Source organism: Rhinoraja longicauda, chromosome 25 (assembly GCF_053455715.1).
Source record: "Rhinoraja longicauda isolate Sanriku21f chromosome 25, sRhiLon1.1, whole genome shotgun sequence".
Lineage (NCBI taxonomy): Eukaryota > Metazoa > Chordata > Chondrichthyes > Rajiformes > Arhynchobatidae > Rhinoraja > Rhinoraja longicauda.
The window spans coordinates 973,259-980,267 of record NC_135977.1 but is presented as its reverse complement, the minus strand read 5'-3'; the positions used below and the strand labels follow the sequence as shown (position 1 = coordinate 980,267).

General features: G+C 42.2%; 1 long non-coding RNA gene across 1 annotated transcript; it reads right to left on the bottom strand.

The window, feature by feature from the left end:
* Positions 1-220: 220 nt before the first annotated feature.
* On the bottom strand, positions 221-6,946 carry LOC144605923 (uncharacterized). The gene is made up of 3 exons (XR_013548898.1): positions 6,648-6,946; positions 5,204-5,273; positions 221-4,504 (listed from the first exon to the last, which is right to left on the bottom strand). It is a non-coding gene; the product is annotated as an uncharacterized LOC144605923 (long non-coding RNA).
* Between the last annotated feature and the right edge of the window lie 63 nt (positions 6,947-7,009).

The following is a 7,009-nucleotide window of genomic DNA, read 5'->3' as shown; positions in this document are numbered from 1 at the left end:
GTGTGTGTGTAGGATAGTGCTAGTGTACTGGGACCGCTGGTCAGCACGGTCTCGGTGGGCCGAAGAGCCTGTTCCCACACTGTATCTCTGAACCAAACTTAACAATCTTTCTAATAGGAAATATTTTTCCTTACACAATCTAAAAGAAACGTACATGAATCTTAAACAGGCTGAAAGAATAGGCATTCCCAGAGTGACATGTTCATTTACAGGAGTTTTATTTTCAAATTCTTAAGAAATAGAAGCACATGGGGGGAATTATTCATTGGCTCCAGGAGTTTAATAACGACGCACAACAGGCATTTGATTCCTAATACTAGTGTGGATGCAGCAAACATTATACTTCCACGAATAGCAGAGAAATATTTCAGTAATTAATAACCACAAATGTAATTTTACTGGAACAATAGTGTAAATGAATGTACAGATCTTAGGTTGCAGATTTATAAACTAAATCCTTTACTTTTTAAGATGATTCATCTTTTACTGAAACTGTCATCTTGCACTGCCATTACCCATGCAGATTGAATTGCTTTTGTATTTGCTCAAATTGAATTGAAATTTGAACCGAATATTGGTTAACTCACCTCTTGTGCAATGCTTCATCATTGGAAGACACTTTTATCTCAAGTTTAAGAAATCCCTTCAAACCAGAGCCTGGCACCATTTGTCTGCCCTCTTCCCTCGCGGAGTGATCTGCTTTTGGAACCTTATTCAATACCTTACATTTACCTCAAATGGTGCAATGGCACAAGAGGTCCGTTCAGCCCCATCAGGTCCACGCCAGGTCCAGAGACCAATCCCGTAAGTCTTGTTCCCGTTCTCACTTTCCTCTTTCCCTGAAACTTCGCCTCTCTCACACGTACCCATTAATTTCTCCATCTGCCCTTCACCTACACTAGGGGTCATTTATCGTTGCCAATTAACCTACCTGCATTTCTTTGTGGAGACTTTGAGAATGCAGGTGCTGGAATCAGGAACAAAACAAAGATCAGTTCAGCAGGTTGAGCGCATGTGTGGAGATGCAAGGTCGCAGTGCCTCAACCTCTCACGTCAACCATTTGCTTTCCTTTACGGACACTGCATGCCCTGCTGAGTCTTTGGAAGCTGGAGCACCCGGTGGAAGCTGGCGTGGTCGGAGAGAATGTGCAAATTCCACAGAGAGCTCCAGGGTGAGGATTGAATCCAGATCTCCTGAGTTGTGAAGCAACAGCGGGAATTGCTGTGTCAGTGTGCCAGGGCGGCAGAAACACCTGAATCCAGGTCATTACTTTTAGCGGGCTTTTTCTCCTCTCTCCTACATAATGAAATGCCGTTTATTAGGAATCATGGCCCCATAGCAGAAGTGTCCACGTCGCGGGGCTGGAAACTGGAAGTGTCCTGAGCTAATTCTGCTACCACCATCATCTACTGTACAAGTGATGGCTCCCACTGATTGTCCTTTTCAGGACGGACGATGACAGTGATGTAACATTTGAAACATGGATGATGGACATGAAAGAAGACAATTAAGAATTATAACCCCAACAAAAATTAGACTGAAATATAGCAATGGGACCTCTTTGGAATCTAACATCAGTAAATGATTTATCAAGTTACTGACACATCAGCCCCATCTCACCTTTCTCCACCGTTCGACAAACAGGACTCATGAACTACAGGCGTAGGTTAGAACAGTCTCCATTCAGAAACAGGTACATGTCCTACTTTGGAGAGCTGGTTCCCCCCTCCTGCCAATTGTCACGCCCATGACACCTGTAGCAGGGTGATCAAACTGTAATGGGATCTACTTCTTTATATCATGGAGAGGGAAAGAAAACTCAATTAGACCAGTTACCAGTGTATTGCTGAGGAGTCTGCCTGTAGTCTACTCATGGTGGATCTCATAGACCAACGTGTGGAGATGCCTGTCAGACTTTACTTTGAGATGCTTGTTTAATAATGCATTAGCGTTGTCTAGGGAATGCTAGGAGGAAAAAACATCTGTAGATCTGTTCTCTTTAGGTTTTCCACTTACAAGTATAAAAAGGCATAAAATGGTCGTTTCTCTTACCTCTGGGTTTCAGATTTCTCTGATCACCTTCTGCAACTGAAATGGGAACTTGTCCTTTAATCTTCCACAGAGAAGTTGTCAAAAACACAACATCAACATAGTAATCATCTAGCCATTTCTAGAAAGGAGCTAGTAATAGCAGATGCACTCCTGAAACCGGGAGAGATTTTAAACAATGAATTTGATTAGAATAAGAATCAAATTAATGACAGTAGATTAGAAAGTTCCGCAAAATCTAGATATTTCCTCCCAGATTTAAATAGCATTATGTGAATGCTGTTAGAATTAGGAAAAAAAACCCAGCTTGGATCAATCAGGTGTTCTTGTAGAGGTTGGTCGATCGTTAAACCAGTTCCAGCTAAATGACATGGCTTATAACAAACCAAGCCAAGGTCTGAAGAAGGGTCCCGAACCAAAACGCCACCTATCCATGTTCTCCAGAGATGCTGCCTGCCCCCTGAGTTACTCCAGCACTTTGTGTCTATCTTTGGTATAAACCAGCATCTGCAGTTCCTTATTTCTACAAAAACATACCATACCTTTCCAAAATCAATATGGTTGAGTTAAACTCATCCAATTGAAATGGATCCATACTTCTAGTCACTCAGATAGTCAATACAGGTACAATGGCTAATAGAGGCACAATTAACTACAGATTTGATCGACAAAAACCCCCCACAAAGTGCTGGATAGGTGACGTTTCACAGAGTGCTGGAGTCTCAGCGGGTCAGGCAGCATCTTTGGAGAACATGGATAGGTGACGTTTCAGAGTGCTGGAGTAACTCAGTGGGTCAGGCAGCATCTGTGGAGAACATGGATAGGTGACGTTTCAGAGTGCTGGAGTAACTCAGTGGGTCAGGCAGCATCTGTGGAGAACATGGATAGGTGACGTTTCAGAGTGCTGGAGTAACTCAGTGGGTCAGGCAGCATCTGTGGAGAACATGGATAGGTGACGTTTCAGAGTGCTGGAGTAACTCAGTGGGTCAGGCAGCATCTGTGGAGAACATAGGCAAGGATTTTTCGGGTTGGGATGTCCTGTGGGGATGGGATATAAGAGTAGCTTGAAGAAGGGACGTGACCTGAAACGTTACGTATCCATGTCCACCAGAGATGCTGCCTGATACACTGAGTTACTCCTCACTTTTGTTAAAACAATGGCTAATTGTCAGCAGTGTTAAAATAAGCTGGAGTAATAATTGAAGATAGACAAAAAATGCTGGAGTAACTCAGCGAGACAGGCAGCATCTCTGGAGAGAAGGAATGGGTGATGTTTTGGGTCGAGACCCTTCTTCAGACCTATTATTGGAGTAATAATTGTGTGAGAGTAACCTACTTTGGCTTGTTTAGATATGCAATCATTTTAACCACAGTTCGTCAGAAATCGTAATGCTCCCCCCAAACCCACTGTGTCAGCTGGCATCTTTTGCCCACTGTGTCAGATGACATCTTTTGCCCACTGTGTCAGCTGACATCTTTTGCCACTGCACGCAGAGGTTGTGCAGTGCAGGGATATCAAAATGGCAGGACCATGAGGTAAGGTGTGAATTTGTCGGCAAAGCCAATCCTAAACACACAGTATGAACTGAACCGCGACTTGAAAATGAACCTTCAGAGTTGATGAAATACTCAAGTATTTTCACTCAATTTTTCCACAAACAAAAATCTTTAACCATTCTAAACAAATAAATTATCTTTAATATTTCAATAGTTTGCATCTGTAGTTCAATGTTACCCACAGCCCACTCACATAGTTTTTCAGGGTATGAAATCAAAGTAAATTTGTTAGTAGCGATTTAAATCAATGCAAATACTTCTGAAAGTGGCCGATACACAGGACATCGTATGCAATGTCGATGGTGCATTCTGCTGCACCTCCACCCGTCTTCCTCGACTCATCTGCACACAGCGCTCCAAGGATAAACCCCACTAACCAACCAGCTGCTATCCAAGACCGACGTCAAGAGAACTCCTTAAATTTACAAAATGGGATGTTACCTCATCTTTGAGAAATCAAATAGTAGAACTCCTTCACAGAAGGATAATCCAAGCTCCTGTCTGGTTGTCACAAGTGATTCTAGGCAGCGAGATTTAATGCTCAAAGGGCAGCCCCAATTTTTCAGAGACATGGTGGTACTCAGATACCCTAGAAGCATATTTTGTTGTGTTCAAGAACAGGAGAGGAAATTGCAAAACACCAACAGAACAGACTTAAGATCTTGGTTCAAACTGTACTTATCAAAAGGAGCCGTACAAAAGTTTATGCCAAAGTGGAATACTGCCCAAATTGTCTAAATAAATTAGTTCTTGCAACAAGGCAGCTCGAGTTTCTTGTGAAGCCACTGGGGATCCTGGCGTTGATGCTGTGATCACTGGAACATTTTTCCTCCAACCAATATCAATTTATACATCTTTTGAAGCAGCCAACATTGCTCTCACTTTGGCCATGAGATCCTACAAGACAGGAAAAGAACAATGAATGTTTTGCAATGGGGCATACATTTGCACTGCATTATTCCCCATATTGTCAAGTTGCATCGCAGTCTGGATTGGCAACAGCTCTACCCAAGACCGCAAGAAATTGCAGAGAGTTGTGGATGTAGCCCAGTTCATCACACTGACCAGACTCCCCACCATTGACTCCATCTACACTTCATGCTGCCTCAGAAAAGCAGCCAACACAATCAAAGGCTTGTCCCACCCAGGTCATTCCTCCTTCTCCCCACTCCCGTCTAGCAGAAGGTACAGAAGCTTGAAAGCGCGCACCACCAGACTCCCCTCTGATTTCAGACTTCTGAACGGTCCTTCCATAAGCTAGGGTACTGTCCGATTCACCTCTACCCCATTGCGGACATTCGACTTTGTCTCTGGAACTGAAACACTACAATGCTGAGAACTATATTCTGCACTCTGTATCTTCCCCTTTGCTCTACCTATTGTACTTGAGTTTGACTTGATTGTTTTTGTGTGCCAGTATATCTGATCTGATTGGATAGCATGCAAAACAAAGCTTTTCACTGACAGTAATAAACCCAACCCTTTACAAAGGTCAGGATAAGGAGAGCTGTCCACGATACCAGCAAGAGGTGAGCAATATCGGGCAGGCTTACTTGCAGTCATTCAGACCATAATAGGTACTATTACATTTCATACCTGAGTTATTTTACTCTGCACTGTTGATAGTTCTGGAGATACTGTTTCATCCTTTTCCTGTGAGGCACCCCTATAGATGAGACAAAATGATGGTCTATTGACATATTGCATTTACACTATTGACACTTACATGCCATATGTTTAATGCATTAGCAGCAAGAATCTACAAAAAAATTAAATTCTGCATCTCAGGCCGTTTCATCCAAACATTGCTCATTATCTTTAATCCCATCTAGTTATTTCTTACGTATCTATTAACTATAAACTGCCAGCGCTACTGTGTTAGCCAGGTAATGGCAGGGAAACTAAAAGATATAACTGTTCCAAGCAGCACAGGAGTGCATCACAGATAAAAGCTGTTGTGAAACTTAAGGGTTTTTATTCACAAAATGCTGGAGTAACTCAGAGGGTCAGGCAGCATCTCGGGAGAGAAGGAATGGGTGACGTTTCGGGTCGAGACCCTTCTTCAGGGCGGGCCACCCCCCTGACATCAGTCTGAAGAAGGGTCTCGACCCGAAACGTCACCCATTCCTTCTCTCCCGAGATGCTACCTGACCTGCTGAGTTACTCCAGCATTTTGTGAATAAAAACCTTCGATTTGTACCAGCATCTGCAGTTATCTTCTTATACATTGTGAAACTTAAGGGAACAGGTCAATTTGAGTTGAGTTCACAATCTGAGCTTTGTTCTCCACTGCCTGTTACAAGGGCCATGTGGTATTCACACTTATACAATGCTTGCCGTAATAGTGTCAGCAAAACCACTTTTACACATTGGCAAAGTGAACTTTTCATCAACTTTAACGTGCCAGCCAAGCACGGTTGTTTTTGCCTGATTATATACTTGTAATTGAAACTACTTGGCCGGGAGTAAAAGACAAATTGGGTAGTTATACTTTGCTTGCTTTGGGTAAAGTAATTAGTTGATTAAAAAAAACCACTTTAGAATCATTTCTTTAGTTCATTAATTGAAAAAAATAAATGGAACCAAAAACTCTAAAATTAAACTATTAATTAGCTGCATAACTAAACTAAATTGCTATAAGGAAACCCAATGAAAAAACGAGGCAATGGTAGCTTTGAGATTCCTAAAAGATGCGACTTATAAAAAACGGCTACATTACTACACAGGGAAAAAAACATAACATGTGGCCCAACATTCCATAAGTATGGTGAAAATATCTTACTGTGAGACAATCATAATTAAATCTATTTTTATTGCAATATGGATAAAGGCCGACACACACATTTAACTGGTCAAGCCTGTTTAACTTTAAATCTACACTGTTTCATTTTAACTGGTTATTATTCGAAGCTGATCTTGGGAAGGTTCTGCTGCAAAGCACACCGTGACTGTGACACCTCCTCAGCTTTCTCCAAGCCCCACTAACTTCCCGTCGACTAATTACTAATCACGTCTGTTATCAGGAAAGTTAGTGACGTACCTTTGGCTAGGTCTTCTCCATTCTTCAAATGAAGTTATCCTTCACATACCAATGAACAAGCCCAGTCGGATAGAAGGGGAAGCAAAAAGCACAGGGATAATGTCCCCTTTATTGTCAGATATCACGGGCAACTGACCCTCCCATCCTTTACATACCAATTCTGCCCTGCAACATTCCTTAGTTGTTTTCAAACTAAGGACCTGGTGGCAATGCAGCTCAAATCAGCTAATTAATTACTGGGTTTAATTTAGTTTTTTGAAAAAGCACAACAAGCCCATTCTCTCAGATCAGGGGGACAAAGGAGGAAGGGGGCAAGGAACTAACTAAATAGTTGAGACTGTACCAGGGGTAGGCGAACTTAT